Source organism: Mobula birostris, chromosome 8 (assembly GCF_030028105.1).
Source record: "Mobula birostris isolate sMobBir1 chromosome 8, sMobBir1.hap1, whole genome shotgun sequence".
In the NCBI taxonomy this organism is placed as follows: domain Eukaryota; kingdom Metazoa; phylum Chordata; class Chondrichthyes; order Myliobatiformes; family Myliobatidae; genus Mobula; species Mobula birostris.
Genome location: NC_092377.1, coordinates 126,909,847 through 126,928,790, shown reverse-complemented (window position 1 = coordinate 126,928,790; position 18,944 = coordinate 126,909,847). Strand labels below are relative to the sequence as shown.

The following is an 18,944-nucleotide window of genomic DNA, read 5'->3' as shown; positions in this document are numbered from 1 at the left end:
CGCCTCACATTTGTTGCACAACATGCGTTGTTGATCGTAAGACTTGGCTCAGAGGTGCTCGGAAATCAATGCTGTCTGCTGTCCTGATGATATGGTGGGAGCTTAAGGACCATGTGACAGACTGCCACTTCTGTTTGACTGGTGTGTCTGGTGTCTCGGCTAAAAACAAGAGATCCATTGAGGGCTCCAATCCTCCTTCATCAACCTGCAGACACCCTCACACAAACACACAATCTACAAACACCCTCACACACCAAACACCAGACATCCCACCTCTCCCGGAAGTTCTGGGAGTCTCCCACATACTAATAGTGGCTCCTTGATGCCCGCAAATTATATACAGTATCCTGGAAATGAGAGTGAGAGAGACACACACACACGGCAGAGTGCTCAAAAAAAAGAAAATATAAAATGTACGTCACCCCAGACTACCCTAAAGTGTACCCCTGCCTAACAGGGGTCAAAAATAATGACAGTAATGACAGTGTTGCTCGCCGCACTGTTTGCAACAGTGACGTTTCTATTGCCCATGGTGGGTTAAGACTGTAAAAGACATGCTGAGGTGAGTTTAACAGGTGTCATTCGTTTATTAGCATAGCTAACGTTATTTAAACTAGCTGGCTAGCTGCTAAGGAGCTACTCTATTGCAGACATCCCACCTCTCCCGGAAGTTCTAGGAGTCTCCCGCAAATTGATGATGCTACCTCCCTGAAATGAGTTTCTGCAGGGTGGGATGTCTGAAACACACAACCTACAGACACCCTCATTTACCAAACACACTAAACACTCAACCTACAGATACCTCTCACACCAACAAACTCCTGTAATGTTGTTAAATTTAAAAATCTGATTCAAGTGTATTGTTGTGCAGTTAAGGATTGTCACAGGAGACACACCTGGGGTAGCTTGCAACAGCTTCACTGTTCATTACTGACAGACTTTTTAAATATCCTGACATCAGTGCAGACTGAAGGTGGGGAAGATACAATCAGAGACAGTGTCAGGGTTTTAGGTAGGTTCAAGAATATGATGAAAGCGGAGAGGAAGCTGTTGTTGAGCCTTGAGGTGTGGGCCTCAGATTCCTGTACCTCCGGCCTGGTTTGTGGGGGTCCATGATGATGAATGCCGCTTTCCTGAGACATCGCATCTTGTAGATCTTCCTTGATCATGGTAAAAAGTGTAATAGATCCAGCTCACTCCCTCTGTTCTCTGCAGCCTCTAGCCAACATTAAAGATCAAAACTTCTCCGTGACTTCTGCCAACATTAAAGATCATGACATCTCCATGTGACATCTGTATCATTAATGTACATATGCCATTCGTCAAATCGTCAAATCAAAAGCAGACATCCCACCTCTCCCGGAAGTTCCGGGAGTCTCCCACATATTAATAGTGACTCCCTGATGCCCATAAATTATATATAGTATCCTGGAAATCAATTTTTTTTTTGAGCGAGAGAGATAGAGCGTGAGAGCAATAGAGCGAGACAGAGAGAGAGAGAGAGAGAGAGAGAGAGAGAGAGAGAGAGAGAGAGCGAGACATTGAGAGCATGAGAGAGAGCGCACAAGGGAGTGAGAGAGCCTGAGAGAGTGCGAGTGAGAGAGAGAGAGCACACGCACCATGGCAGAGCGTTCCAAAAAAAGAAAATATACAACGTACTTCACCCCAGACTGCACTAAAGTGTACCCCTGCCTAATAGGGGTCAAAATAATGACAGTGTTGCTCACTGCACTGTTTGCAACAGTGACTTTTCTATTGCCCATGGTGGGTTAAGACTGTAAAAGACATGCTGAGGTGAGTTTAACAGGTGTCATTCATTCATTAGCATAGCTAACGTTATTTAAACTAGCTGGCTAGCTGCTAAGGAGCTACTCTATTGCAGACATCCCACCTCTCCCGGAAGTTCCGGGAGTCTCCCGCAAATTGATGATGCTACCTCCTGAAATGAATTTTTGCAGGGTGGGATGTCTGCAAAAGTGTGCTAAATTTCGATGTAGAATTTGTTATGTTAAAAGTTGTGAAAGCTCTATGTATTATTTCCCAATATTAAAAGTTGTTTTAGAATTCTGCATGGTTAACATGGTAAGTAATTAAAGCCAAATCAAAGGTGATTTAAAATCTGGCTGAGTGGTGCCACAACATCTCAGTGAGTGTAATGTTGAGGCTTTATAAAGCACTGGTGAGGCCTCACTTGGAGCATTGTGAGCAGTTTTGGGCCCCTTATCTTAGAAAGGATGTGCTGACACTGGAGAGGGTTCAAAGGAGCTTCATGAAAATGATTCCAGGATCAAACAGCTTGTCAAATGAAGAGCACTTGATGGCTCTGGGCCTTTGTACACTAGAATTCAAAAGAATGAGGGGTGACCTCATTGAAACCCATTGAATGGTGAAAGGCCTTGATAAGAGTGGATGTGGAGAGGATGCTTCCTATGGTGGGAGAGTCTGGGACCAGAGGACACAGCCTCAGAACAGAGGGGCGTCCTTTTAGAACAGAGGTGAGGAGCAATTTCCTTACCAGAGAGTGATGAATCTGTGGAATTTGTTTCCTCAGATGGCTGTGGAGGCCAAGTCACCGGGGAGAAGGCAGAAGATTAGGGCTAAGAGGAAAAAATGGTTCAGCCATGTTGGAATGGTAGAGAAGACTTGATGGGCCAAATGGCCTAATTCTGTTCCTATATTTTATGGTCAATGTCAGCAAAGCCAAGAGCTGATTACAGACTATTGGAGGAAACTGGAGGTCCATGAGCCAGTCCTCACTTGGGGACCAGAGGCAGGGGAAGTCAGTTAGGTAAAAATTCCTTGGTGTTAACATATCAGAGGATCTGGTCTGGGACTGGCACATAAGCATCATCACAAAGGCTCGACAGTACCTCTACTTTCTTACTTGTGTAGATTCACATGTCACCAAAAACTGACAAACTTCGAATGATGTACAGTGGAGAACATCCCAGCTGGTACATCGCAGCCTAGTATGGAAACACCAGTGCCCAAGGATGGAAAATGCTGAAGAAAGTGGTAGACACAGTCCAGTCCATCACAGGCAAAGCCCTTCCCAGCAATGGGCACATTTACAAGGAACACGGCCACAAGAAAACAGCATCCATCATCAAAGACCCTCATTGTCCTGGCAACACCCTCATCTCACTGCTACAATCAGGTAGAAGGGTCAGAAGCCTTAGGTCCCACACCATCACATTCAGGAACAGGTATCACCTTTCAACTATCAGGCTCCTGAACCTATGTGGATAACTTCACCCTGAACTGATTCCACGACCTACAGGCTCACGTTCAAGGACTCTTTGCAACTCAGATTCTGAGTATTACTGTCTACTTACACAGTCAGTCTTCTTTCATACATAGCTTGTTTGTCAGTCTTTGCTAATGCATGGTTTTTATCAAAAATTCTAGTGTACTACTCTATATCTGCAAGAAAGTGAACCCCAAGTTAATATATGGCAACATGGCTACTTTGATAATAAACTCACTTTGACTGTGACTGTGCAGTACTATTCACTACTCAGATCCGTCCAGTAGTGTTAACATTTTCCTTTGAAAACTTTCATTGAACACTTACACAGTTCCTCGGGTTAATAAACCCTTTCAGCGTTTGACAGGCTTCCCCACCTGACTCAGCCACTCTGTGTGCAGGAGCAGGAGGAGCCCAGACTATGCTCCTCCCCACAGAGGGTTTGCATTGGATGCACCAGGCCTCAGCACATCCTCCTGCAGCCTGGACTGTGCGAGGTGCCAGCATGCTCTCACAGACATCTCACTATAAGGGGAGACCAACAAGCTTCGGCCAGATCAAATGGCATCCTTCACCACGTCTAACAGCGGGTTGTGTTCCTTAAAGTACAGTTCCCGGCAATCTCTGTGGAGGTTAAAGTGACACAGCAGAATCAGTGGTCATGGTGGAGATTGGGATGGTGATGGAGCACCCAGTGATGAGGGGGTTCCCAGGGGTGTCCGAGTGAAAAGGGGGCACCTCTGGGCAGGGGAGAGTGTGTTTGTTGGTAGGAGCAGCCCTGGACTGGGGAAGGGTCATCCGGTTGGTGGGGGAAGCACATCTTAGTTGGAAGGAGTGACCGGTTTGAAGGGAGCTGGAAGGAAGTACCTCAGGGCCAAAGGGGGAGCATCGGGGGGAGGGGGCACCTCTGAGCCAACGAGGGAGTGGCTGTGGACTGGGTACAGTGACAGGTAGGCAGCAGGGCCACAAATGGGGGAGACCTCATTTAGACCCCGCCAGACCATTACTTTAAATAAGCCTTTGGGTGGGAGTGATACACGGTGGGGAGGAAGGAAAGGTGAAGGTGTGATCAAGAGGATTCACATGGCAAGGCAGGCGTTGTCTATAGGGGACTTCGAAAACATGTCACGTTGCAGCTAGTCTGGAAAGTGAGAACACGTGGGATCAACGGTGAGATAAGCAAATGGACACAATATTGGCCTTGGTGGTTAAGAGTTGCGATAGGAATGGAGTTCCTCCAAACTGGGGGCCTGTGACCAACAGTGTGCCGAAGGGATTGGTGCAGTATCCCCTCTTCAAATCAGTTTACCCTCTCAACAAAGTTGGTGAGGTAGTGCACAGTGAAGAGGGTCATCTCAGAGTACACGGAATTCCAGATGATCTGGGGAACGGCCAAGGGATGGCAGATGGAGTTAAACTCGAAAACTTTGCATCTACTGATCATAGTGCCATTAATTTCAAGGCAATGCAAGAGAACACTTAAGAAAGAAACAAGGAAGGCTAAAAGAAGGCATGAGGTTGCTCCAGCAGACCAAGTAGCAGGAGAATCCTAAGGGCTTCTACAGACACAGTACGTTAAGAGGAAAAGGATTGCAAAGGACAAAATTGGTCCACTGGAAGATCACAATGCTAATCTCGGCTTGAAGCCAAAAGAAATGGGGAGATCTTAAATTGATTTTACGCATCTGTATTAACTTGGGAGATGGTCACAGAGCCAAAAGAAGTGAGGCTAAGCAGCAGTGAGGTCATGGACCCTGTACAGATCACAGAGGAGGTGCTTACTCCTCACAAGCTATTTCCTCGGATCCTGTGGAATGCAAGTGCTGAAATTGCAGGGGTCCTAGTTAAATCATCCTTAATGACAGGTGAGGTACAAGATTAGATTAATTAGATTATGAGGGCACACAGTCCTCTTTTACTGTCATTTAGTAATGCATGCATTAAGAAAAATGATACAATGTTTTTCCAGAATGATATCACAGAAACACATGACAAACTGACTTAAAAACTGACAAAAACCATATGATTGTAACATATAGTTACAACAGTGCAAAGCAATACTGTAATTTGATAAGGACAGACCATGGGCATGGTAAAAGTCTGAAAGTCCCTTGAAAGTCCCATCATCTCACGCAGATGGTGAACCTCCAGCGCCGCAAACTTGCCGATGCAGCGTCCTGGAAGCATCCGACCACAGTCCGACTCCGAGTCCATCTGAAAACTCCGAGCCTCCGACCAGCTCTCCGACACCGAGCACCATCTCTGCCGAACGCTTCAACCCCGGCCCCAGCAACAGGCAATAGGCAAAGCCGAGGATTTGGGGCCTTCCCCTCTGGAGATTCTCGATTGCACAGTAGCTGCGGCAGTGAAGCAGGCATTTCAGAAGTTTCTCCAGGTGTTCCTCCGTGCTTCTCACAGCTGTCCCCGTCAAATCAGGATTGTGCACGGCCCCCTAGTTAACACAAATCGATATCAATTCGGAACGGCCGCGCGTGCTGCGTCACGCCACCAGCTTCTCCTCCCTCCTTCTATGATTGAAGAATAGTCGATGCTGCTCTGCTGTTTAAGAAAGGCTCTAAGAATAAATCAGGAAATTATAGGCCGTTGAGTCTGACATCAGTAGTGGGAAAGTTATCAGACGGTATTCTTAGGGACCGGATATATGAATATTTAATAGACGGGATTGATTAGGGATAGTCAGGATGGCTTTGTGTGTGGTAGGTCATGTCTAACCAATCTTACAAGAGGTTTTCGAGGCAGTTACCAGGAAAGTTGATGAAAGCAAGGCAGTGGGTGTTATCTACTTGGACTTCAGCAAGGCCTTTAACAAAATCCCACAGGAGACATTGGTCAAGACGGTTCCATCACTTGACATTCAAGATGAGGTAGTAAATTGGATTAGACATTGGCTTTGTGGGAGAAGCCAGAGATTGGTAATAGATAGTTTCCTCGGTGACTAGTGGACTACTGTAGGGATTGGTGCTGTGTCCGTTGTTGTTTGTCATCTATATCAATATACTGAATGATAATGTGGTAAACTGGATCAGCAAATTTGCAGATGACACCAAGATTTGTGTTGTAGTGGACAGTGAGTGAGGAAGACGATCATAGCCTACAGTGGGATCTGTACCAGCTGAAAAAATGGCAGATGGAATTTCATGCATACAAGTACGAGGTGTTGAACTTCGGTAGGACCAACTAGGGTACATCTTACATTGAATGGTGGGGCACTGAGGAGTGCGGTAGAACAAAGGGGTCTGGGAATGTACAACCATAATTCATTGAAAGTGTGTGTTGTGGGTAGATAGGGTTCTAAAGAAAGTATTTGGCATATTGGCCTTCATAGATCAACATAGTGAGCACAGGAGATGGGTTGTTATGTTCAAGTTGTATGACGTTGGTGAAGCCTAATTTGGAGAACTGTGTGCAGTTTTGGTCACCTACCTACAGGAAAGATGCAAATAAGATTGAAAATATACAGAGAAAAATTACAGTATGTTGCCAGGACTGGAGGACATGAGTTGCAAGAAAAGATTGAGTAGGCTATAACTTTATTCCTTGGAATGTTGAAGATTGAGGGGAGATTTGATAGAGGTATACAACATTATGAGGGGTATAGATAGGGTAAATGCAAGCAGGTTTTTTCCACCGAGATTGGGTGACACAACAACCGGAGGTCATAGGTTAAGGGTGAAAGGTAAAATGTTTAAGGGGAACATGAGGGGAAACCACTTCACCGATGGAGGCGAGAGTGTGGAACAAGCTGCCAGCAAAAGTGGTGGATGCGATTTCGATCTCAATGTTTAAGGGCCTGTTTCTGTGCTTTAGCTTTCTATGACTCCATGGTGCTAAGTGTGAGGTGTTGATTTTGGGGAGATATCCCAGGGCAGGGTGCAGACAAAAACGTCAGGGAGATGGAGATTTGTAGATCAGACAGACTTCTACATAACACACAACAAAATAAACATTATGACATTTGTACAAGTTCAGAATCAGATCAGGTTTATTATCACTGAGATACATATGACATTGTTTTTCTGTTGAAACACCAATGCAGTGGAATACATAAAAAAGTACAATAAGAAATATGTAAAAAGTAGATTGTGCAAAAAGGGAGATAATAGTAAGGTGGTGTTTATGCGTTCACGGACCATTCAGATATCTGATGGTGAACACTAGGACACTGTTCTAAAACTGCTCTTTGTTCTTTAATTTGTAAAGAAATAAACTACAGTAACAGGCTCTTCCAACCCAATGAACCTGCTTTGCTCAATTACACCCGTCTGACCAATTAACCTGTTCATCTGGGCGTCTTTGGAATGTGGGAGGAGACTAGAAAACTGAGCACCCGTCGGATCCCATGCGGTGACGGGGAGAACATACATCTCCTTACAGACGGTGCTGGGAATCGAACCTGGGTCGCTGGCTCTGTAAGAGTGACCTGCTACCCGTTATGCTACTGTGCTGTCCATGATGAGTGAGTGTCCTCAGTCTCCGTTACCTCCTCCCTCACAGCAGTAATGAGAAGAGGGTGTGGTGAGCAAACCGACTTAGACCATAAAACAGAGGAACAAATTAGGCCAATAGGTTCTTCAAGTCCGCTCCACCATTTGATCATGACTGATCCATTTCCCTCTCGACTTCATTCGTTTGCTTTCCTCCCGTAATCTTTCACGCCCTGACTTATCAAGAACCTATTTAAATACGCCACTTTAAATACACCCAGTGACCTGGCCTCCACAGCCCCCTGTGGCAATGAATTCCACAGATGCACCACCTGCTGGCTGAAGAAATTCCTCCCGATCTCTGTTCTAAATGGACATCCCTGAGGTTGTGCCCTCTGGTCCTAGACTCCCTCACTATAGGAACCATCCTCTCCACACCCACCCCATCTTGTCCTTTCAACATTCAATAGGATGCAATGAGATCCCCCCGCCACTTCTATTTCCCTACATTCCAGTAAGTGCAGGCTCAGAGCCAAACCTTCCTCACATGATAAGCCTTACATTGCTGGGATCAATTTCCCCTTTGAACCTTCTCAATATCAGCACATCCTTTCTCAGATAAGGGGCACCAAAGTGCTCATAATACTCCAAATGAGGCCTCACCAGTGCCTTATAAAGCCTCAGCATTACATCCTTGCTTTAACAGTCTAGTCCTCTCCAAATGAATGCTAAAATTGCATTTGCCTTCCTTACCACCGATTCCATCTGCAAGTTAACATTCAGGGAATCCTGGACAAGGATTAGCATGTCCTTTTGCATCTCAATTTTTTTGCATTTTCTCTCCGTTTGGAAAACTGTCATTTCTTTGCCCATTCTCAGAATCAGTCCAAGTCCTTCTGCAGCCTCTCTCCTTCCACTATCCTACCTGCCATTCCACCTATCTTTGTATCATCCACAAACTTGGCCACAAAGCCATCAATTCTGTCAGCCAAATCATTGATATACAATATACGAAGAAGTAGTCCCAAAAGTGACCCCTGAGGAACGGCAGTCAATCAGAAAAGGAACTCTTATTTCCCACTCTTTGCCTCCTTCTAACACCCAATGCTCTATCCATGATAGTATTTTTCTTGAAATGCCATGCACTCTTGCTAAACTAGCTTACCTTCAGACTTCAACTTGTCCTTCCTTGTGGCTGTTGTAGTTGCCCTCTGTTGGTTTTTTCGAAAGCTTCCCAGTCCCACTTGGTGGTAAGTTTCACCTCAACAGGACCTGAAAGGAGACACATTTGCAAATTGATGGTTGATAGTGATTGGGTAATCAGGTAATTAACAGCAGCAGATAGAAAAAAGTTGGGGTCAAGCAGGCTAGAGTTTTTGGAGTGGGGAGCTGAGGAGGCTCTGGCATGAAGAGGCTGAGTAAGTGACCCAGGTGTGGGGAAGGAGAGTAGTGAGAAGTTGCAGGTAAGAACATCCTCAAGATATTTTATTTTGCTGTTGACCTTTGACATTTGTTCAGTTCAGGCAGGATGGTAGTGTTGGATTAGGGCGTAACATTGTTCATTTACTTCTAGTTTGCTTATAATGTTTATAAAATCACCTGTATGAGTAATTGTTCATTGAATTTTCAGTAACAGTGGTGTAGGTGTTTCTGTACTTTTCCAGAAGCTCCTTTGCAGTCTGTGTCATGCAACTGAACCTGACCAATTGATAGGTTATTCCGTATCACTGGAAACTCTGTAGTCTGAGCTACTTTTTGTAAAAATGGTAATTTCTTTGTTTTTTGTCTTTCTTTGCCTCTACCTTCCTTACAGTAGACTAAGCCGATAACCATTATTTTGTTTTGTTATCAACACTGAATAAACGGAAGAGAGGGTCCAGAGGAAGTTGACGAGAACATACCTGGAAATAAAAGTGTTATTATATCAGGAGCATTTGATGATTCTGGGACTGTTCTTGCTGGAGTTTAAAAGAATGGGGTTTTGAAAAGTATTGAATGTTGAAAGGCTGAGGTAGAGTGGACATACAGAGGATGTTTCCTATACTGGAGTCTACGACCACATGGCACAGCCTCAGAATCGAGATGTGGAGGAATTTATTTAGGCAGAAGGTGGTAAATCTGTAGAAATTTATGGCCAAGTCATTGGGTAAACTTTTGCTGAGTTTAACAGATCCTTGATCAGGAAATTACCAAAGATTATGGGGGTAGGCAGACGAATGCAGTAGAAAGAGAAAATAAATCTGCCATGATGGAATGGCAGAGCAAACTCAATGGACAGAGGCGCCTAATTCTGCTCTTATGTTTGTGTGTCGATATTTTTATTCATTTATTTCTGTCTGTTAATCTGTTTGTTTATTGACTGAGATACAGAGCAGAATAGGCTCTTCGAGTCATTCTGCCCAGCAAGAATCCTAGCACATTCACGAGACAATTTACAATGACCAATCAACCTACCAACCGGCACACATCAAAGTTGCTGGTGAACATTGACTTCTCTAACTTCTGCTAATGCCCCACCTCCCCCTCGTACCCCATCTGTCATTTATTTATGTACACACATCCTTTCTCTCTCTCTCTCTCCTTTGTCCCTCTGACTATACCCCTTGCCCATCCTCTGGCTCCCCCCCCCCGTCTTTCTTCCCGGACCTCTTGTCTCATGATTCTCTCATATCCCCTTTGCCAATCACCTGTCCAGCTCTTGGCTCCATCCCTCCCCCCTCCTGTCTTCTCCTATCATTTTGGATCTCCCCCTCCCCCTCCCACTTTCAAATCTTTAACTAACTCTTCCTTAAGTTAGTCCTGACGAAGGGTCTCGGCCTGAAATTTCGACTGTATCTCTTCCTAGAGATGCTGCCTGGCCTGCTGCGTTCACCAGCAACTTTGATGTGTGTTGCTTGAATTTCCAGCATCTGCAGAATTCTTGTTGTTTGCGTTTTTAAAAAACCTACCAACCGGTACCTCTTTGGACTCTGGGAGGAAACCAGAGCACCCGGAGGAAACCCACAGGGTCACAAGGGCAATGTACAAGCCCCTTACTGGCTACGGAACTGGCTTACTGGGAACTGACCCTGGGTCACCTGTACTGTAAAGCGTTGTGCGAACCACGAGATTATGGTGCTGCCCTCAAGACTTATGGTCTTGTCTCATGGTCTCCCCGATGACTGCGTCTGCAGTTAGTGCACCCAGTAGTTACTTGGGACAGTGTTTGACAGGGGCTGGGGAGCTGGAATGGGTGCTGAACGTTCCACTGTTTCAATGTTTTAGAGTGGATAGAAGGAGATTAAAGGAGATTGGACCTACTGAGTCTGTGTGCGTAAAACTCAAAACAATAAAAGGCAATCATTCTGATTGTATCAGGGCTGTTGTCGTGGGTGATTTCAATTGCTCCAGTATACACTGAGAGCTGCCTAGTGCAAGAGATCAGACAGGACAGAATTTGTTAGATACATCCAGGAGGGTCTCTTAAACCATTACGTAGGTGAGGGTCGATACTGGACTTGCTGTTGTGTAATAAGCCAGGCCAGATGGACACATTTCCATGGGAGAATTGTCAGGAAATAGTAAACACAAGTTTTAAGATATCTAATGATAAGGGCAAGCACAAATCGTGCAAGAGTACTAAATCAGAGCATGGCAAATTACAATACTATTAAGCAGGAACTAGGGAGAGTTAACTGGGATCAGTAGTTTTTAGGCAGGTCCACATCTGACCGTGCAGGGTGTTTAAAGACCAACGTCATAGAGTACAGGACAGTTATGCTCCATGTCAGGAGGACAACGATGGCAAGGTCAGGGAACCTTGGATGTTGTGGGGTGGTGAATTTAGTCAAGAAGGAAAAGGAAATGTAGGTAAGGTTCAGGAAGCTAGATTCAAGCAGCGAAACTGAGAAACCAGAAGAGAACTCAAAAAGGAAATTGGGAAAACCAGCAGTGGCTGTGAAATATCCCTGGCAATAGGACTAAAGAGAATCCAAGGCACTCTACTCATACAGTAGATCAAGAGCAGAATGTAAATGGGAGAGGGTAGGACCACTCACAGATTATGAATGGAACATGTATTTGGAGCTGGAGGATGTGGGCAAGGTCCTAAATGAGTAATTTACATCAGTATTTACCAAGGAGGATGGTGAGATCAGTGTGGACTGAGCTAATTTACTACAGCATCTCGATATATACATTAGGAGGCAGTGTTGGATCTTTTGAAGAACATGAAGATGGGCAAGTCCCTAAGGCCTGACGTGAGAGAGAGAGAGGGAGAGGCAAGAGAGCAGATTGCTGGGGCTTTGACCAAACCCTTCATGTCCTCTCCGGCCACAGGAGTATCGAGAAGCTGCTGTTTGGTCCATTAATTAAGGGATATAGGGACAATCCTGGAAACTACATACAAGAGAGTCTTCTGTCAGTGCTGGCGAGATTACTGGGATTTACAAGCATTTGACCTAATTCGAGGCAGTTAGCATGGCTTTGTGGAAACAAATCATCTCTCGCTAACTTGAGGTGACAAGGGTGATTGAAGGTAGAGCTGTGGATATTGTCAACATGGCTTTTAGTAATGCATTTGGCAAGATACTTCATGATATGTACATTCAGATGAATAAGATGCATGGGATCCAGTGTATAGGCCATTTGGCTTCGTAGTTGGTTTACTCACAGAAGAGAGAGTAATGGTGGGAGGCCCGTGACTAATGGTATCCGTCTGGGACCGACACTGTTTGTGATATATCGAAATGACTTGGATGAGGATATGGATTGGTGGTTTGGTAAGTCTGTAGACAAAATGAAGATCACTGGTGTTGAAGTCTGGCAAAGGATACAGCAGGATGCAGATCAGTATATGGGCAGAGAAATGATATATGAATTTTAGTTTGATCAACTGTGAGGTGTTGCTCTTTGGGAGATCAAATCTAAAGTGACGGTACACCATTAATGGTGAGACCCTGAGAGATGGGAGGAGGAATCTTCAGGTCCAAGTCCGTTGCTCCCTCCACTTTCCACACGGATTGACAGTGTGGTAAAGGAGGTAAAGTAAAACAAACTCAGTAAAATGTACCAGTGATTGAAAGTTAACGAGGCGAGTAAAGTCAGAATCAGGTTTAATATCACCGGCATGTGGTGAAATCTGTTCACTTAGCAGCAGCAGTACAATGCATTATATATATAATGCCCTGGGATATGTTTCAATGGCTTTTCTGTAGCAGCAGTGTTTGGGTTATGGCTAGAGATAATGGGGGCTTTGGAATGTGCACCATCCAATGAAGAGAGTGTCTGTTTCTTGTTGTGTGGCTGAGAACAAGGTGACCTGGGTCTTTCGTTCAGCAAGAGACGAAGAGAGAAGATGCCAGAAAGGGGAGGTCGTAGACAGCAGGGCGGAGTGGACTTGGAGTGGAGCCAGGAGTCAATGAAGCCCGGAATCAATGGAGGACCAGCGGAAGAGAAACCGTGAGCTCCAACTTGTGCACGTTAGACTGTTTCATTAAAATGAGCCCTTTTCTTTTTTGTTTTACTTTACTAACCCCTTAGTCAAATTAAGAATTAAAGAGCTAAATCGTTTAACTGCACATGGTGTACTCTCTGTTATTTTGTGGTACTGATTTGTAACGGGGAACAGATCACACAGCATCCACACAAATAGGAGGTTTTGCACCTCAGGTTTCACACGTTTGGCGGGGCCAGAGACTGTCTTCCCTAGACTAACACCACCAGCCCAGCCCGAGGGTGACACATGATAAATATCGAGAAAAATAAATACACTGATGGTTCGTCAATGATTGAGAGGGAGATTCAAGTGTTCTTTTTCTGGAACTGAGGGCATTGACCAGGTAACGTATCACTACAAGTTGAAGGTCACTATCTGGGGAGCAGTAAAGGTGTATATGTGGAACTAACAAACCTCAATCCTCCCCGTCTGCTGAAGGGTACTTATTGGGTATGTGGTTACTGGACCTACCCCTTGTCTGTTGGGCATGTTCCCTGAGTACGAGTGGAAGTGGAAAGAGCAATGACCCTGGAAGGGCTGCTGTTACCTTGCCTACGCAATACTCCACATGTGATACTTGCAATAATTAAACTCAGAGTTTAAGTTCCTCGGTATACACATCACCGATGATCTCACATTGTCTGTACATACCAGCTGTGTGGTGAAAAAAGTACAACAGCGTCTCTTTCACTTCAGACAGTTGAAGAAGTTTTGTATGGACCCCCAAATCCTAAGAACATGCAACAGGGACACAATTGAGAGCATCCTCACAACACGCTGAAGGAACTCAGCAGGTCGGGCAGCATCCGTGGAAACGATCAGTTGACGTTTCGGGCTGGAACCCTTCATCAGGACCTTCCTCCAGTGTGTTGTGAGTGTTGCTTTGACCCCAGCATCTGCAGATTATTTTGTGTTTTTATTGAGAGCATCATGGCCTGGTATGGGAACTGTACCTCCCTCAATTGCAGGACTCTGCAGAGAGTGGTGCGGACAGTCCAGCGCATTTGTAGACGTGAACTTCCCATGATTCAGGACATTTACAAAGACAGGTATAAAAAGGGCCTAAAGGATCATTAGAGACCCAAGTCATCCCAACCACCATCCGTTCCAGCTGCTACCATCTGGGAAACGGCACCACAGCATAAAAGCCAGGACCAACAAGCTCCGCAACAGCTTCTTCCACCAGGCCATCAGACTGATTAATTCACACTGACACCATTGTATTTCTATGTTATATTCACTGTCCTGATATACATACTATTTATTACAAATGACTATAAATTGCACATTGCACATTTAGATGGAGACATAGTGTAAAGATTTTACTGCTCATGTATATGAAGGATGTAAGAAATAAAGTCAATTCAATTCAATTCACCACCTCACCACCCTCTGGTCTGGTGGCCCCAGAGATCCATAACAGAGGCCGAGTGATTCTGGATGATTCCCTTTCCGGGATATGGGACTGTGAGACTGTCCCGGGGACTGATTAATATGGCATCGGATTTGTAGAAAATAATGAATGAAACTCCACATGCCTTTGGTCAAACCTAATAAGGATTAACCAAGTTGTCGGCAGTACTGATGGCTGATCCTACAGTAGCATTACAGGACAGAGTGGCTTTGGATTCTACGCTTTCAGAAAAATGGTCACCCGTGTTGCTGTACTTACAAACCTGACCAATCCGAAAATAGAACTAACTTGGCAAACCACATCCCAGAAGCTACCAAAGAGATCAGGAAAGAGGGGGATCAATATCACAACTATTACACTCCAGGAGGTGGATGGCGGACTTTCAGGACACTGGGAGGATGGACAACCATTCTGTGTTCTAGTATAACTATCGGTTTATAAAAATGGCTGGTATTCTTTTCTGATTTTTGTGTGATTACAGGGTGAAGGAGAGGATAGCAAGTAAAAAAAACGGGCATTCATTGAGGTGAACAGAGGAAAAGGGAATTTTGGATAGGGCTTTGAAATTGCATCATTGCTTTATGTACATACATACATATTTCAATTATTATATTTGATTAAATGTAGTGTTGTCATAAAATGACAAAAGGGAAATAATGTGGAAATACACTTTACTTGTTGTAACAAAATGGAACCTATATTGTACCAGAGTGCTTTGCTGATAGTGTTCTTTGGGATCCTGAGTCCCAAAGACGAAGACGTATTCTAAAGGGAGGATGAGACAACTGTGGCTGAGAAGGAAAGTCAAAGACAACAAAAAAGCTGAAGAGGGCATTTAATAGAGCAAAACTTCGAGGGAAGTTAGACGATTGGGATGCTTGGAAAACCAACAGAAGTCAGCCAAACAAGCCAGAAGGGGAGGGGAATGAAATATGAAAGTAAGTAAGCCAATAATAAGCAAAGTATACCAAATGCTTTTTTCCCCAATATACATTGAATAAGGGGGGGCTGGTAACCAGAACACTGGAACAGATATTGGAGTGGTTGTGGGGAGAGATGTTAAACCTACATATAAAGACAGGAATTGAAAGTTTCAGCATCTTGGGACTAATATTGAGTTTCATCTATTTCACTGTAAGGAAGATCATAGGAAAGGCGGATGAACATAGAGCATGGATCAGCACGTGGAATTATGTCATCGTACCCATTAGTAAGACTTGGTATAAAGAGGGGCAGGACTGGCAGCTCAATGCTCCAGTGTTTTGTTTTTTTACAGAGGGGCTAAAGTGGGAGGGGTAGCATTATTAGTGAGGGAAAATGTCATGACAGTGCTCAAACAGGACAGACTGGGGGACTGTATGTGTGGAACTGAGGAATAAGAAAGGGTGCCCAGGTTAATGGGATCATGGAGCAAACTTGTAGAGAGACAATTGCAAGAAAAATGTTGTGATCGCAGGTGATTTTAAACCTTCCAAAGATTGGCTGGGACTCCTATACTGAAAAAGGGCTGGATAGGATGGAGTTTTGATGTTAGAGTCCCAGAGATAGAACAGAGTTTATATGTGCCTGTCCAAATAAAAGATAACGATAGCAGCTTTAGGGAACCTTGGTTTTCAAGAGATATTGAGGCCCTGGTTAATAAAGATAGGAAGTTTATTACAGGTAGGAACAAAGGAGGTACTTACTTATGGAGTACAAGAAATGCAAGAGAACATGAGGAAGGCTAAAAGAAGGCATGAGGTTGCCCTAGCAGACAAGGTGAAGGAGAATCCCATGGGATTCTACAGATGTGTTAAGAGCAGAAGGATTGCAAGGGACAAAACTGGTCCTCTGGAAAATCTGAATGTTAACATATGTGTTTAGCCAAAAGGGAGGGGAGATCCTAAATGGATTTTACATATATACTTACTCAGGAGTCAGCCACAGATGGTTGTAAAGAAAATTCTTGGCACATTGGCATTCATAGATCAAAGTACTCAGTACAGTAGATGGGATGTTATGTTGAAGTTGTGTAAGATATTGGTGATTTGCAGTATTGTGTGCAGCTTTGGTCACTACCTACAGGAAAGACGTAAACAGAGTTGAAAGAGTACAAAGAAAATTTACAAGGAAGTTGCCAGGCCTCGAGGACCCGAGTTGTATGGAAAGATTGATTGGGTTAGAACTTTAATCTTTGAAACATGGAAGATTCAGAGGAGACTTGATAGAGGTTTACAAAATTATGAGAGGTATAGATAGGTTAAATGCAAGCAGGCTTTTTCCACTGAGGTTGGGTGAGACCAGAAGTAGTGGGCATGGATTAATGATGAAACATAAGAGGCTCATGGAGAACATGTGGTGCATGTGAGCTTGATTCCAATGTTTAAGAGAAGTTTGGATGGGTACACAGATAGCAGGGATATGAAGGGTTGTGGTTTGGCAGCAGGTTAATGGGAAAAGGCAGTTCAAATGCTTCCGCATGAACTAGATGGGCCAAAGGGCCTGTATTTTTCTATGACTCTACGTCCCAACTAGAGAGAATGCAATTCTGGATCTCCTTTTATGGAACGGGACAGAATCTTCAGGTTTAATATCACTGGCAAATGTCATGAAACTTGTTTGGCGGCAGCAGTACATTGAAAAATATATATCAGAATCAGGTTTACGTGTCGTGAATTTTTTTGTAATTTGGCAGCAGCAGTTCAATACATTATAATATAGAAAGAAAAGACTACTTTCTATGGCTTCCACATCCTTCCTGTAGTGAGGTGACCAGAAAAACTTGAATGTTGATAAGCTCCCATGGCCTGATGTGATATACCAAGTTGGTGAGAGAGGCAAGAGAGGAGATTGCTGGGGCTTTGACCAATATCTTCATGTCCTCTCCGGCCACAGGAGTATCGAGAAGCTACTGTTGTTCCGTTATTTAAGAAGGGATATAGGAACAATCCTGGAAACTATAGAGCAGTGAGTCTCACGTCTGTGGTTGGCAAATTGCTGGAGTGGGTGCTCAGGCCCAAGCACTCTGGCTTTGTGTGTGACAAGTCGTGAATTACAGTAAGTATAAATGATATTAAATAGTTAAATTAAACATAGCCCAAAAACAGAAATAATAAAAGTGAGATAGTATTCATGAGTTCAACGTCCATTCAGAAATCAGACTTCTGTGCCTCCTTACTGTAGTAGCAATGAGAAGAGGGCACGTCCTGGGTGAAGGGGTCGGTGCTTCATAATGGACACTGTCTTTCTGAAACACTGCCCCGCCCATCCCACCTCCCAACGCTAATGCTGGCCCGGTTCTGTCCCGGTGCCTGAATTATGTACCCCCCCCCACCCCCCCATGACGTCCATCCTCTGAAAATTCAGCAAGATACAAATGAATATGTTACAAGTAAATTTTGTTTCTATATTGTGTCGCCAAGTCATTTTGGCGCGCTGAATGCAAAATTACCCTTGCTGGTGAGTAGATGGGTTGTTAGGCTCAGAACCATGGTGGGAGGCGGGACGACTGGAATTGCGTTATATTTTGGCAGGACACAGCAGCAGAGAGCCGGGGGTTGTTGTTGTTGTTGTTGTGGTGGTGAGGGGGGGAGGGGGAGAGGGAGAGATATATGACGGCCAGGTGAGGGGGCGGGCTCTACAAGCCACTACAATCAGCGCTGGAGGGGCAGGGAGGAGGGGGGGGGAGAGGGAGAGGGATATATATATATATATAACGGCCAGGTGAGGGGGCGGGCTCAACAAGCCACTACAATCAGCGCTGGAGGGGCAGGGAGGAGGGAGGAGGGAGATATATATATAACAGCCAGGTGAGGGGGCGGGCTCAAGAAGCCTCCGCCAATCAGCGCTTGGGGGTGGTCACTTTCTTAAGGGTTCTGAAAGCCGGCGTGGTGTGGGGAGCGTGACTATTTGAAATGGTTGTCGGAGCGGCCCTACAGTCAAACACCCTCAGGTAAAAGTCCCAGGATGGTCACGGTGAAATTGTTCTTTCATACGACACCAGGCGGTGATTGCCGAAGTGGGGATCTGGACGGAGTCGGGTTGGTAACGGGAACCGCACCGATGACATGCCCGTCCCGTAGCGGGAGGGAGAGAGAGAGAGGGGTAGAGTCGGTGTTGGTGCTGCCTCACCGCACCGCTGGCTGACTGAATGTCCGTGTTCTCTCAAGGAACTTTCCGTCTTCTACTCCCAGCTGTACACTGTGTCTATTTTCTGTGTTTTCCGCATGTGCAGTGGGTGAGGGACAGGAGCTGTGAAATATCCTGGGAGGGGGCAAGACCGGCACTTGCTGCCCTGTCCCCGCACCTGAACAGGTGTGGTCTGATTCCATGACTCACTCCTGACCTCAACCTTTCTCCCTCCTCAGGTCCCTCGCAGTCTGT

General features: G+C 45.0%; 1 long non-coding RNA gene across 7 annotated transcripts in view; it reads right to left on the bottom strand.

The window, feature by feature from the left end:
• Nucleotides 1-18,944, bottom strand: part of LOC140201674 (uncharacterized) — an 85,892-nt gene that overhangs the window by 16,077 nt on the left and 50,871 nt on the right. For 2 of the 7 annotated variants that reach the window (XR_011886929.1, XR_011886935.1), the window contains exons 3-4: nucleotides 8,858-8,964; nucleotides 4,734-5,822 (exon numbers count right to left, since the gene is read on the bottom strand). This is a non-coding gene — a long non-coding RNA (uncharacterized lncRNA). Of the gene's footprint in view, nucleotides 1-4,733; nucleotides 5,823-8,857; nucleotides 8,965-18,944 lie in introns of those variants that run through there. The other 5 variants (XR_011886934.1, XR_011886931.1, XR_011886932.1 and 2 more) reach the window with 4 other exon arrangements.